The sequence below is a fragment of the Salvelinus sp. IW2-2015 genome, linkage group LG15 (assembly GCF_002910315.2).
Source record: "Salvelinus sp. IW2-2015 linkage group LG15, ASM291031v2, whole genome shotgun sequence".
In the NCBI taxonomy this organism is placed as follows: Eukaryota; Metazoa; Chordata; class Actinopteri; order Salmoniformes; family Salmonidae; genus Salvelinus; species Salvelinus sp. IW2-2015.
Genome location: NC_036855.1, coordinates 14273505 through 14288161, shown reverse-complemented (window position 1 = coordinate 14288161; position 14657 = coordinate 14273505). Strand labels below are relative to the sequence as shown.

At 44.6% G+C, this 14657-nt stretch overlaps 1 pseudogene; it reads left to right on the top strand.

Moving 5' to 3' along the window:
- LOC111973906 (voltage-dependent N-type calcium channel subunit alpha-1B-like) overlaps positions 1–14657 on the top strand; it is a 139981-nt pseudogene that overhangs the window by 116946 nt on the left and 8378 nt on the right.

The following is a 14657-nucleotide window of genomic DNA, read 5'->3' as shown; positions in this document are numbered from 1 at the left end:
ATGCAGAGCGCCAAATTCAAATTAATTACTATAAAAATTACTATTCAAATCAAACTTTCATTAAATCACACATGAAAGATACCAAGTTAAAGCTACACTGGTTGTGAATCCAGCCAACATGTCAGAATTCAAATAGGCTTTACGGCGAAAGCAAACGATGCTATTATCTGATGATAGCACTATTGTAAACAAAGAGAGATAAGCATATTTCAACCCTGCAGGCGCGACACAAAACGCAGAAATAAAAATATAATTCATGCCTTACCTTTGACGAGCTTCTGTTGGTGGCACTCCAATATGTCCCATAAACATCACAAATGGTCCTTTTGTTTGATTAATTCCGTCGATATATATCCAAAATGTCCATTTATTTGGCGCGTTTGATCCAGAAAAACACCGGTTCCAACTTGCTCAAACGTGACACCAAAATATCTCAAAGGTTACCTGTAAACTTTGCCAAAGAATTTCAAACTACTTTTGTAATAGAACTTTAGGAATTTTTTAACGTTAATAATCGATAAAATTGAGGACTGGATGATCTGTGTTCAATACAGGATTAAAACCAACTGTAGCTAGCTTTCTGGTCTCGCGCCTCTAACAAACAGGACACGTCGAATGACTCTCGTTCAAGATGGCCGTACTTCTTCATTACACAAAGGAATAACCTCAACCAAATTCTCAAGACTGTTGACATCCAGTGGAAGCGGTAGGAACTGCAAGCTGGTCCCTTAGAAATCTAGTTTCCCAATGAAATCACATTGAAAAGAGAGTGACCTCAAAAAAATGAAATCTGAATGGTTTGTCCTCGGGGTTTCGCCTGCTAAATAAGTTCTGTTATACTCACAGACATGATTCAAACAGTTTTAGAAACTTCAGAGTGTTTTCTATCCAAATCTACTAATAATATGCATATCTTATCTTCTGGGGATGAGTAGCTGGCAGTTTAATGTGGGCATGCTTTTCATCCAAAATTCCGAATGCTGCCCCCGACCCTAGAGAAGTTAAGGGCTTGTAAGTAAGCATTTCATGGTAAGGTCTACACTTATATTCGGTGCATGTGACAAATAAAGTTGGATTTGATTTGAAAGGTAGGACTAGTAGTTAGTGTTGTGCCAGCATACTGTGTCTATTCCCATAAATCCTTGTGAAACGTATCTTCCAGATGCTCAATCTGTTTGTGGCTGTCATCATGGATAACTTTGAGTACCTGACTCGAGACTCATCTATACTGGGGCCTCATCATCTGGATGAGTTCATCCGTGTTTGGGCTGAGTACGACCCTGCTGCCTGGTATGTGTCCTTCTCCCTCCCTCCCTTCAGCCATCTGGCTGGCTGGTGCTCCTACTGTGCCTCTGTGCCCAGTCAGAGAGATATCTAGTATTACAGCTGCTAGTATGGAGGGGACTTCCTAATCCCTGCCTGATACTTTGTGACTTGCTGACAATCCTCCATGTAGTGTCATGTAGAGGGTAAGGTATGGTAGCATACCTCCTAGTACCCTGTCAGCCCTCTGATGATCACTGTTCTCTTGAAGCTGTCCTGAAGTTGTTGTTTTATATCTGCTTGTTCTTTTTGCAGCGGACGGATTCGCTATAACGATATGTACAACTTGTTACGAATTATCTCACCCCCTCTTGGCTTAGGGAAGAACTGCCCTAATAGGGTAGCGTACAAGGTTAGCAACCCCAGAACATTTCCTCCACTAGGGTGCTTTGTCTTCCTATGCCAAGAGACTTAAGTGAATGGCTGTGCACCAATGACTCGCCTACACACTAGCACCCGCCCTTCCAGACTGACTGGCTTTGTTTAATGATGCCAGACTGGAAACAAAGCTTTCAAAGCCATGTTAAACCCCAACTCTACCTGACATTGGAATCCCTATGTAATGCTTACTTTCTATTTGATGTGTCTAGGTATGCAGTGAACACATTCTGGTTTGTACCTGTTCCGTCTCCTATCTATGTACAGTTAGATTAAACATTACGTTTGGATGTTTAGTCCCAAATTGATTCAGCTCATGAACACATCTGAATCGGATCAACGTCTTGACGTACTGTAATGTGTTTTTGGGATCCTAGACGTAAACGTTGTAAAGAGAAAGGAGGGCTTTCATTAATTAAGATTAAAACAAGTCTGGCATTGAAACCTTTGTTTCCGTGCTCCTGGTGAACCCCCCCCCCTGGATGTCTCTCAGCATGCAGAAGCCGTCATCCACACGACGTACAATGCTGTCATTCTCTCCCCATCAGCATCCTGTGTGTTCTTCTTCTCACTCTTCCAGACTCACTCTTCCATCCCATGTCTCCCCTCAGGGATCTGAGCAGCTCACTTCCTCCTGAGCTGAGTTCACCACCGCACCGATGCATCCCTGGCCCACCGTGGCCAAAGATGGCATCCATCTCCATGTCGCTACTGGAAATCTAAATAACACAGATTTCTGTTTTTGTTTTTTCCTATTCGTTTTGATTTCTTTAAAAAACCAATTTTTGTTCCTTTCCTCCTCTAACTTTCCATCCTTCTTTATTTGGCTCTTTGTTTCCTACTCTGTGAAGTGGCCGTATCAAGTACCTTGATATGTATCAGATGCTCCTCCACATGTCCCCACCCTTAGGTTTGGGAAAGAAATGTCCGCCAAGAGTCGCCTACAAGGTAGCCACTCCCTCTGCTCGACCTGTCTTCCCATTGGCTTGACCTCCAGCCAATCTCTGTGCTCTGCAGTGTTCCCTTGTTTCTTTAGTTTGTTTTGCTAACGCTCTGATCTCTTTGGTGTAGCCCATTCCTTCCCCTTCTTTTTTTGGGCATAGCTACTTTATTTGGAGCAAGCTCAGCCTGTGAGGTGATGTCCACTAAAGGCGGAGAGATAGACCATGAGACGCATACGGTATCCCCACTATGTGAAAACATGTTACTAAGTACTTAGTAACATTTACGGTAGTGGGTGTCAAATTCCTTAGGGAAATAAATACATAATAGGTTTTCATATAATCCCGTCTCTGTAATTGAAAGGGCAACCACCACTTTCCAACCTCATTTTATTATCTCCAGCACAATACCACTGTCTGCATATGTGAAAAGGCCACATTTCTACTTTCTGTCGAAAAATATATAAAGTTAAAAAGTTCTACCCGACGACATTATCAAAAGTTTAAAACATTTAAAAAATAGTGATTTTCAAACACTATGAGATTTGCGGTGACATGGGGAGGAAGAAAATACCCTCCCTCTGGCTAGAAACTTGTTACAGGTTTAGAAAATGACTGTTTTTTAGGACCTTTCTTCTTATCTTTTTAACCACAGATCATAGAAACGTGCCGTTTTCACATATGTAGAACTGGTATGGTGCTGTGATTATGATGTTGAAAAGTGTCGGAATTGTCCTTTAATACATCCAACACAGCAGGCATGCACAGATTAATTAATGGAAGAATATTTAGATTTAATTCTTCAATACATACATATTCGACCAATTCAGGACTGTCCCCAGATTTAAATCCTTTATCAATCAATCAATCTGTTTTATAGGAAAGGGGTTTAGTATTGCTCTCCCTTACCTTATCTCAGTCTATCCCCTGAGTTTACCCACTAGGGGTTTTTCGTTTTGTGGGCCAGTGTGTGTGGCTTCTGTTGCTTTCCTGTGTGAGAAATATGTGTGCTTTACTCTCTGTCTTTCTATCTTTCATTCTCTTTCATCTCTACTTTCTCTCTATGGATTTGTGTGCACATGTATGTGTGTGTGTCTCACCCCTCCCCTCTTCTCCTCTCTCATTCTGACTTCTGTCGTACTTTTGCACTGCAACTGATAGTAGGTGAATGCTTTTTGTGTTCAGGGGAGCTCAACTCTACCACAATAGCTTAAACATCAAACATAGTGCTCTGTATGCATATAGTGGTGTAGATTTCATCTCTTTGATAAGCAGTTCAGGTTATTTGGAATGAACTGTGTGTGACACATGCTTTTTCTGTAGATGCTAGGCATTGGTTCTCAAGATGTTTATGACTTGAGCAGCATAATACTTTTTACCTCAGTTTGATTGTTGGTATAGCAACCACAGAGTGGAGCTCCTGAGATCTTTGAGGCACTTCCATGGTTATGCGTACATGCCCTTTCTCACTTTTATTTCGATCAATGTCAGTCTTGCACCGGTGCACTTTGACTTGCAGCATAGTGCATACTGTAGCCAATAGCAGTGAATGTGAATGTTTAGTTTGTCTCCTCTTTGTACTCGTTGAGAAAGCTTTTTGTGTGCTGTAGGGGCCTCTGTGAATATTACCAGCAGCACACAGACTGGTTTCTCCTGATTGGCTGATGGTCTGGATGAAGTGTTAACAGTAGAAGTGTGTTTCTAACCTCCTCCTCCGTCCACACATTCTCTCCAGCGGCTAGTCAAGATGAACATGCCCATCGCCGATGACAACACAGTCCACTTTACCTCCACTCTCATGGCCCTGATCCGCACGGCCCTGGAGATCAAACTGTCCTCAGGTGAGACTGCCTTCCTTCTATCCTCTGCCCCCTCCCATGTCCCCCTTCCTGTCCCCTCTCCCCTACCTGTCCTCTCCCTTCCCTGTCCCCTTTCCCCTTACCCTGCCCTTTCCTCCCTTACCGTGCCCTCTCCCCTACCTGTCCTCTCCCCTACCTGCCCCTCTCCCCCTACCCTGTCCCCTTTCCCCTACTGCCCTGTCCTTCCCTACCTGTCCCCTTTCCCCCCTTACACCTCCCTGTTCCTCTCTCCCCCTTACCCTGACCCTCCCTTCCCACTCTGTCCCTCTCTCACCCTGTGTGGTACATGATAGGCTAGGTGCAAACCTATCATGAGGCCAACTTTATGAGGCCGACTTGATGACTCAAGCAGAAGCAACAAACACTAGTTGTAAATGTTAGATTTAGCCATCCATCACATGTTGTCCTCCCAGACAGACAGACATATGCTGCTTGTTTGTTGCTTACAGAAGGTTTGCATTAGTAGATACTGGTCCCATTTGGTCTCATTAGGCTGCTCTGTGGTGGGTTTTGTGTTTAGGGCCTGTGCTGCGTAGTTGAATGACGTCACAGTGCAGTATGCTTTTCTCTAGCTTCACTGCTCACTGCCGCTTTCAATAAGTTATTCTCTCTCTGGTTCACCTCCACAATGACTCTGCAAACTCATGTTTACTTTTTTGTCTTTCTGTCTTCTGTCTTTTGTTGCTATACTTCAATTAGATAATTGTGTGTATTTGGTGCTAGAATATTCTATTTTCTCTTGCAATCTTCTCCTTAGGGATGGTTGCCCAGCGTCTTTCTGATGCTGAACTGAAGAAAGAGCTCTCTACAGTTTGGCCAAGCCTTTCACAGAAGACTATGGATCTGTTGGTTACACCACACAAACGTAAGCACCTCTGCATGGCAGTCCTCTCGGATCCTTGCTTCATGTCACTGATATATTTCATCTTTACAAGAAGGATACCTGGACTGTGTGTGATTCTGTTTACGCCACATCTTAAAGTGGCAAGCCCCAGACTCCTCACTCTGAAACAACATTTAAAAAAATATGTGTAGTAATTTAGCAGACACTCTTATCCAGAGCGACTTACAATTAGCATTCATCTTAAGATAGCTAGATGAGCCAACAACACATCACAATCGAATCAAGTACATTTTCCTGTGAGAGTTATTTAAGATACTCTTCAAAGAGGTAGGGTTTCAGATGTTTTCGGAAGATGGGCAGGTCCTGACTTTAGGGGGAGGCTTTTTCCGCCATTGGGTTGCCAGGACGGAGAAGAGCTTTGACTGGGCTGAGTAGGGGTGGGAGGGCCAAGAGACCAGAAGTGGTGGACCGTGCTCGAGTTGGGATGTAGGGTTTGAGCATAGCCTGAAGGTAAGGAGGTGCAGTTCCCCGTGCTGCTCCGTAGGCAAGTCCCTGGATTAGGACCAGTGCCGCGTCCTGTGTGAGGACAGGTTGTACGCTACCAATGTTGCAGAGCATGAATCTGCAGGAGAGAGTCACTGCTTTGATGTGTGCAGAGAATGACAGGGTGTTATCCAGGGTCATGCCAAGGTTCTTTGCACTCTGGGAGGGGAATACCGTGGAGTTGTCAACCGTGATGGAGAGGTCTTGGAGTTGGCAGGCCTTTCCCGGGGGGAAGAGTAGTTCCGTTTTGTCAAAGTTGAGTTTGAGGTGATGGGGATTTAATCTGGAGAGAGAGGAGAGAAAGATGTCAAGGCGTAGGGTAGTTCTGTGTGAGTGGGAACAGTGGACTCAGTAGGCTGAGTGAAAGAGGAGCAGATGTCTTCAACCTTTTTTTCAAAGTGGTTGACAAAGTCATCTGCAGAGAGGGAGGAGGGAGGGGATGAGGATTAAGGATGAAGAAGAAAGAGTTTCCTAGGGTTGGAGGCAGAAGCTTGACATTGAGAGTGATAGAAGGCAGCTTTAGCAGCGGATACAGAGGAATAAAAGGGAGATACGAGGGAGTGGAAGGATGATAGGTCCTCCAGAAGTTTAGTTTTCCTCCATTTCTGCTCAGCTGCTCAAAGCCCTGTTCTGTTAGCACGCAGTGAGTGACTCAGCCACGAAGCAGGAGAGAAAGGTAGGGCTGGCTGGGAGGAAAGGGGACAGTGAGAGTCAAAGTATGCAGAAAGGGAGGGAGAGTAGGGTCGAAGATGCAGAGTCAGGTGACAGGAGGGAGAATTTTTTTATTTTATTTTTTTATTTAACCTTTATTTAACCAGGTAGGCAAATTGAGAACACGTTCTCATTTACAATTGCGACCTGGCCAAGATAAAGCAAAGCAGTTCGACACATACAACAACACAGTGTTACACATGGAGTAAAACAAACATATAGTCAATAATACAGTGAAAAAAATAAGTCTATATACAATGTGAGCAAGTGAGGTGAGATAAGGGAGGTGAAGGCAAACAGAATATTGTATAAATAAAAAATAAAAAAAGGCCATTGGTGGAAGTAAATAATCAGACACAGCAAGTAAAACAAAGTAAATAAAACAGTGGAATGGTTTGTTGCAGTGGTAGAAAGCGAAGAGTAGGATGACAGAGAATAAGTGGGGTGCAAAGGGCCAAAAAGTAATAATAATACGTAGGCTACAGAGGTATTGTGTTTGGGGCTAAATTATAGATGGGCTATATGTACAGGGTGAGTAATCTATTGGACGTCTGACAGGCTGGTGCTATAAGCTAGTGGAGGGGAGATACAGTGTTTCCAAGTTCAAGAGATTTTGTATTCGTTTCACGTATTGCACAAGAATGGAGAGAGAGGCGTCCAAAGGAAGAAATGGTTTTGGGGGTGAACTAGAGAGTAGTTACTGCTAGGAGGCGTGCTATCAGGTAGGTGCTGCTTATGGTGACTCTGAGCTGAGATAAGGGGGGACTTTTACCTTAGGCAGGGTCTTGTAGATGACCTGGAACCAGTGGGTTTTGGCGACGAGTATGGGAGCGAGGCCAGCCAACGAGAGTGTATACAGTCATAGTGGGTGGGTAGATATAGGGGCTTTGGTGACAAACAGGATGGACTGTGATAGACTGCCATCCCAATTTATTGTAAGTAGGGTTTTGGAGGCTATTTTGTAATGACATCACGAGTCGAGATTGGTAGGCATGGTCAGCTTTTAAAGGGTATGTTTGGCAGCAGAGTAAAGGAGACCTTTGGTTGCGGAATAGGAACCATGTCTAGATTTAACTTTGAATTGGAAGATGTTTGTGTGAGTCTGGAAGGAAAGTTTACAGTTCTAACCAGACACAATAGAGGTATTTGTAGTTGTCAATATTCTAAGTCAGAGCCGTCCGAGTAGTGATGTTGGACAGGCGGGCAGTGCAGGCAGCGATCGGTTGAAGAGCTCTGCCATTTAAGTTTTTCATTGTATTAAGAGGAATTGGAGACACGGAAGAGAAGTTGTATGGCTTGAAGCTCGCTGGAGGGTTGTTAACACAGTGGTAAAAGAAGGAGATATACAGAAATAAGTGTCGTCTGCGTAGAGGTGGATCAGAGATCACCAGCGCAAGAGCGGACATCATCTGATGTATAAGAGAAAGAGAGTCGGATCCCAAGAATTTGAACCCCTGTGGCACCCCATAAGAGACTGCCAGAGGCCCGGAACAGAGCCCTACCGATTTGACAACTGAACTCGATCAGAAGTAGTTGGAACCAGGCGGGCAATTCATTAGAGAAACAAAGGCGTGTCGAGTTCTGCCGATGAGGATGTGGTGATTGACAGAGTCAAAAGCTTGGGCCAAGCGTCATGAATACGGCTGCCATGTATTGTTTCCTTATCGAGTGGGTAGATTCGTTTATGACCTTGAAGCGTGGGTGAGGTAGCACCCATGACAGCTCTGAAACCAGATTGCATAGCGGAGAAGGTATGGTGGGATCGAAACTCGGTCGGTAATCTGTTTGTTGACTTGGCTATTCGAGACTTAGAAAGGGGGTTAAGGATAGATACTATGGTCGTAGCTGTTAGGGTAAGAGTGGTCCCCCCCTTTGAGAGGGGTATCCAGCTGCTTTCAATCTTTGGGGAATCTCAGAATGAACGAAGAGGAGGTTGAGGTGTGGTAATAGGGGTGGCAACATTTCAAGCCAGATAGTTTTTAGAAGAATGGTTCCAGATTATCTAGGCCCGGCTGATTTGTAGGGTCAGATTTTGCAGCTCTTATTTAAGAACATCAGCTGATGTATTTGGGAGAAAGAGAGAAATGGGGAAGGCTTGGCGAGTAAGCGAGGGGAGGCAGTGCTGTTGTCCGGGGTGGGGGTAGCCAGGTGGAAAAGCATGGCCGACCGTAGAAAAATGCTTATTGAATTTTCAATTAGTGTGAGTTCTGTCGGTGGTGACAGTTGTTTTCCTTATCTTAGAGCATATTGGAAGCTGGGAGGAGGTTTTATTCTCCATGGACTTTACAAGTGTATCAGAATTTTTTGAATTTGTGTTGCAGGAAGCATTATCTGCTTGAAAAGTAGCCTTGGTCTTTTCTAACTGCCTGTGTAAATATGGTTTCTGGTTTCTGAAAGTTGATATCAGGGGGCTGTTCGAGTGCTAATTCAGAGCATAGGATGTTTTTCTGTTGGTTAAGGGGCAGCAGGTCAGAGAGAAATAGGGTATAATCTGTTCCTGGTTCTAAATTCTTGAATGGGGCATGCTTATGTCAAGATGGTGAGGAGGCATTTTTTTTTTTAAATGATAGCCATCCTCTACTGACGGGATGAGATTCAATATCCTTCAGGATACCTGGCCATGGTGATTAGAAAGGCCTGCTCGCTGAGTGTTTAGGGAGGTTTTGACAGTGAATGAGCTGGAGGGTCGTTTGATACCGCTGACCCCATTACGGTGCGGCAATGAGGCAGATCGCTGAGATTTTGGTTGAAAACAGCAGAGGTTTATTTGGAGGGCTAAGTTTGTTAGGATATATCTATGAGGGTACCCGTGTTTTGGATTGGGGATGGTATCCTGGTAGGTTCATCTGATATTTGTGTGAGATTGAGGCAATCAAAGCTTTAGTATTGGTTAGGGTGGCCTGGGGTGTTGAGCATGTTTCAAATTTAGGTCGCTCTGCAGCAGAGCCAGTTGGAAGATAGATGGGGGGCATCATTTCACAATATAGTGGTCCCAGAGCACAGCTGGGGGCAGAGGTGGTCTATAGCAGGCGGCAACGGTGAGAGACTTGTTTTAGAGAGGTGGATTTTTAAAAGTAGAGTTCAAATTGTTTGGGAACAGACTGGATAGTAAAACAGAACTCTGCAGGCAATCTTTGCAGTAGATTGCAACACCGCCCCTTTGGCCGTTCTATCTTGTCTGAAATATCTTGTAGTTGGGGATGAAATGTCAGAATTTTTGGTGGTCTTTCTAAGCCGGATTCAGACACGGCTAAAATCAGGGTTGGCAGAGTGTGCTAAACAGTGAACAAAACAAACTTAGGGAGAGGCTTCTAATGTTAACATGCATGAAGCCAAGGCTATTACGGTTACAGAAGTCATCAAAAGAGAGCGCCTGGGGAATAGGAGTGGAGCTAGGTATGCAGGCCTGGATTCACCTCTACATCACCAGAGGAACGAGGAGGAGTAGGATAAGGGTACGGCTAAAAGCTATGAGAATTGGTCGTCTAGAACTTCTAGAGCAGAGAGTAAAAGGAGTTTCTGGGGCGATAAAATAGCTTAAAGGAATAATGTACAGACAAAGGTATGTAGGATGTGAATACAGTGGAGGTAACCTAGGTATTGAGTATGATGAGAGAGATATTGTTTCTAGAAAATCATTGAAACCAGGTGATGTCATCGCATATGTGGGTGGTGGAACTGAGAGGTTGGATATGGTATAGTGAGAGGGCTAGAGTTCTTACAGTGAATAAGCAATAAACATAACCAGAACAACAATGGACAAGGCATATTTACATTAAGGAGAGGCATGCTTAATCGAGTGATCAATAAGGGTCCAGTGAGTAGAGGTTGGTTGGGGTCACGGCGATCCAGACAGCAGGCGGGTAGATGGCTATCGGTAGCAAGATAGCATAGGATGGAGGTCTAATTGTAGATACCTTGTGCGTTTCCGTCGGTAGGTTGTGGGGTTCCGTGTGGTGAGGGGTCAATCCAAATTGGCAAAATAGATATAGTGACCAAGAAAAAAATAAATAATAATAATAATATAAATTAATAATAATAATTTGTCCGATATACTTATTCAGATAGAGCCGATAAGACAGCTAACGATTAGCGGGCCCAGATGAGCGTTCAGGTAACGTCGGGACGGGGGTGCCAGTTGGATAGCTCCCTCGGGCAGATAACGCCGCCAGTCAGTCGTGAAGGCCCGGTGGGGCTCCGTATCTGCAGCAACAAAAACAACAAAAAAAAAAAAAAAAAAAAAACAACGGGTCCGGATAGGTGACTGTAGCCCAGGATTGGCTGATGGAACTCCTCAGCTGGCTGTCTCCGAAATAAATTACGTTTGCTCCGGGATCGACGTAAGCCAATAGTCACACGGTTTGCAGCTAGCTAGCTGCGAAATGAAGGTGCAAATGTCCAGAGCCTGCGGCTGAAATCCGGTGATGAAGTAGAAAAAAAAAAAAATCCGGTGATGTGGTAGTGAAAAAGCAGTCCTATATGCTCTGGGTTGATATCGCGCTTGCAGACTGGCAGGTATTGGCCCGAGCTGAAGCTGGCTGGTGTCCGAGTTAAGGGTGAAGACCGCAGCAGTGGCTAACTGACTACTAGCTAGTAGCTAGTTATCTGGCTAGCTTCTGATTGGGGTTACGGTTCTAAAGTATAAAAGAAATAGCAGATCCGTACCACATTGGGTGAGGCGGAAAGTATATTCAGTTCCTAAATGGAAAGTGAAATTAAAATATATACGAAATGCATACGAAAAAAAAACGAGGACTATTTACGCGGGACAAGACAAGACAAGACAAACACACGTCCGACTGCTACGCCATCTTGGATAACAACAGAATGATTTAGCATGAGGAAGAGAGAAGATGCAGCAGCGCATGACCATCTGGGTAGGGGCTGAGTCTGTGGGGTTGGAGGAGAGATGGAGAGAAAAGGAAACAAAGTAATGATCAGAGACATGAAGGGGGGTTGCAGTGAGATTAGTAGGTGAACAGCCTCTAGTGAAGATGAGGTCATGCATATTGCCGGCCTTGTGAGTAGGATGTGACTGGGAAAGGGTGTGGTCAAAAGAGAAAGGAGTGGAAAGAAATTTATTGAAGCTGAAGGTTAAAGTCGCCCAGTATGATGAGTGTTGAGCCATTCTCAGGACATGTACTTATCAAGGTGTCAAGCTCATTGAGGAACTCTCCAAGGGCACCTGGTGGGTGATAGATGACAACAATGTTAAGCTTGAGTGGAGCAGTGACAGCATGGAATTCAAATGAGGAGATCAACAGGTGAGAGAGGAGAGAAGAGAAAATCTCCACTTAGGAGAAATGACTAGTGTGCCACCACTGCGACGACCAGATGCTCTCGGACTATGAGAGAACATATAGTCAGATGACGAAAGAGCAGCTGGAGTAGCAGTGGTCTCTGGGGAAATCCATGTCTCTGTCATGGCCAAAAAGTGTAGGGACTGAAGGGGAACATACACTACGGGTCAAAAGTTTTAGAACACCTACTCATTCAATTGTTTTTCTTTATTAAGACTATTTTCTACATTGTAGAATGATAGTGAAGACATCAAAACAATGAAATAACACATATGGAATCATGTAGTAACCAAAAAAGTGTTAAACAAATCAAATATATTTTATATTTGAGATTCTTCCAAATAGCCACCGTTTGCCTTGATGACAGCTTTGCACACTCTTGGCATTCTCTCAACCAGCCAGATGAACTCAGCCTTATTGACCGCAGATCGGCAGATTCAAAAGCTGCCGGAGACTAGGAACTCCACATGGGTTGTGCACACAGGATACATTAAATTAGATGGGTTGCAGCTATGGAGTTGGGAGCGTCTGTAAAACCTACAGGGGGAGGAGTTACCTGGGATGGGAAACACACACATACTTGGCAAAGCTATAAAATAGTAAAACGAGATCATCAGAAAATAACTAGGTAAGATACTCAAGTGAGAGAGTGGTGTGGAGCATTCCTCACTTTCCTTCCTTGAATAACTCTGCAGAACAACTCGGTTTGATTGTTGATTGCTTAGCAGCAGTCAAGAATACACTCCCTACAATATAACACGCCCACAACTTAGCAGGACTGTTACACAAATAGGCCAGAAACTAATCTAAGTCCACAACGACAGTCACAACTACTGAGCAATCAGACAGCTCAAACAGCAGTGATTAACTAGGCTACTAGGTAAAAGACAGAACAAATTCAATTGCCCTAGCAAGACAATACTAACAGCTTCTAATTGAATCAAAAAATATACTTGCTGCTCTTGTAAGAGTTGATCCCCTTCCAAACTGTAGATGACACACAGGTTGCCATAACATGCAGGACCTTTGCTCTCACTTGGCCGTCAGTTAAGATTCCAGTCATCTGCTTTGTCTCCACTGACATCTTCTGGCAGGATATAAGCATCTCACCTGAGAAAAATGGCATTTCAGACAGATGCTTCTTCTCTCCTTCTTTCAAGCCTGGCATGCAGCAATTTTCTTCAAACAGCTAAATCCCTCTCTTTGTTTCAAGTGATACCTTTGGTTCGACTGAATAGTATTAGCGATAATCTGGCATCAGAGAGTTTGGATGAGACCAATAAAGATGAATGAGATAATGGATAAGTCAGAAGTTTTCATTAACCACTCCCCTGTGTACCTCTCTCAGCCAATGAGCTTACTGTTGGAAAGGTGTATGCAGCCCTGATGATCTTTGACTACTACAAGCAGAACCGAGCCAAGAGGCCCAAGGAGCAGCAACAACAGCAACAGAATGCTGCCGGCTCCCAGGTATCACACACACTATTGCTGATGCCCAGGAGGCACAGATTTCACCCCTGGATGAAAATGTTTCAAACATCTCCTAACAAAACCAATATGACTCACATTTCCAGAGTTTTGATTGACTATATTCTGGAGGTAGAGACCTGGATCAATATTGTGCAGTATGTTCAGTATATCAGCATCTTGCCGTCTTTCATCCACAGGGTAAGGTGGGGGCTCTGTTTAAACCAATACTGCCCCTGACTTACAAGCAGGAGAAAGAGAAGGAGAAGTCCATCAACAACATGGAGCCTCCCTGTGAACTACTTCCTCAGCCCCAGCCTCAGGCCCTACCTAGACCCAGCTCCACCCTGCTCAACAACATAGAGCCTCCCTGTGAACTACTTCCTCAGCCCCAGCCTCAGGCCCTACCTAGACCCAGCTCCACCCTGCTCAACAACATAGAGCCTCCCTGTGAACTACTTCCTCAGCCCCAGCCTCAGGCCCTACCTAGACCCAGCTCCACCCTGCTCAACAACATAGAGCCTCCCTGTGAACTACTTCCTCAGCCCCAGCCTCAGGCCCTACCTAGACCCAGCTCCACCCTGCTCAACAACATAGAGCCTCCCTGTGAACTACTTCCTCAGCCCCAGCCTCAGGCCCTACCTAGACCCAGCTCCACCCTGCTCAACAATGGAGGCACACTGTGAGTTCACTAGCGTGTCTCAAACAATCCCGATTTTTTTGGTTTACATTTATGACAATTGTAACTGTGTTTTGCCTTTGACAATGACTTTTTATTTATTTTATTTTACCGTTATTTTACCAGGTAAGTTGACTGAGAACACGTTCTCATTTGCAGCAACGACCTGGGGAATAGTTACAGGGGAGAGGAGGGGGATGAATGAGCCAATTATAAACTGGGGATTATTAGGTGACCAAGATGGTTTGAGGGCCAGATTGGGAATTTAGCCAGGACACCGGGGTTAACACCCCTACTCTTACGATAAGTGCCATGGGATCTTTAATGACCTCAGAGAGTCAGGACACCCGTTTAACGTCCTATCCGAAAGACGGCACCCTACACAGGGCAGTGTCCCCAATCACTGCCCTGGGGCATTGGGATATTTTTTAGACCAGAGGAAAGAGTGCCTCCTACTGGCCCTCCAACACCACTTCCAGCAGCATCTGGTCTCCCATCCAGGGACTGACCAGGACCGACCCTGCTTAGCTTCAGAAGCAAGCTTGTGGCAAAGCCGTGACGTTACCATCAAAGATAATACAAAACGATTTTCATTTACAATCGGTTAGTCAT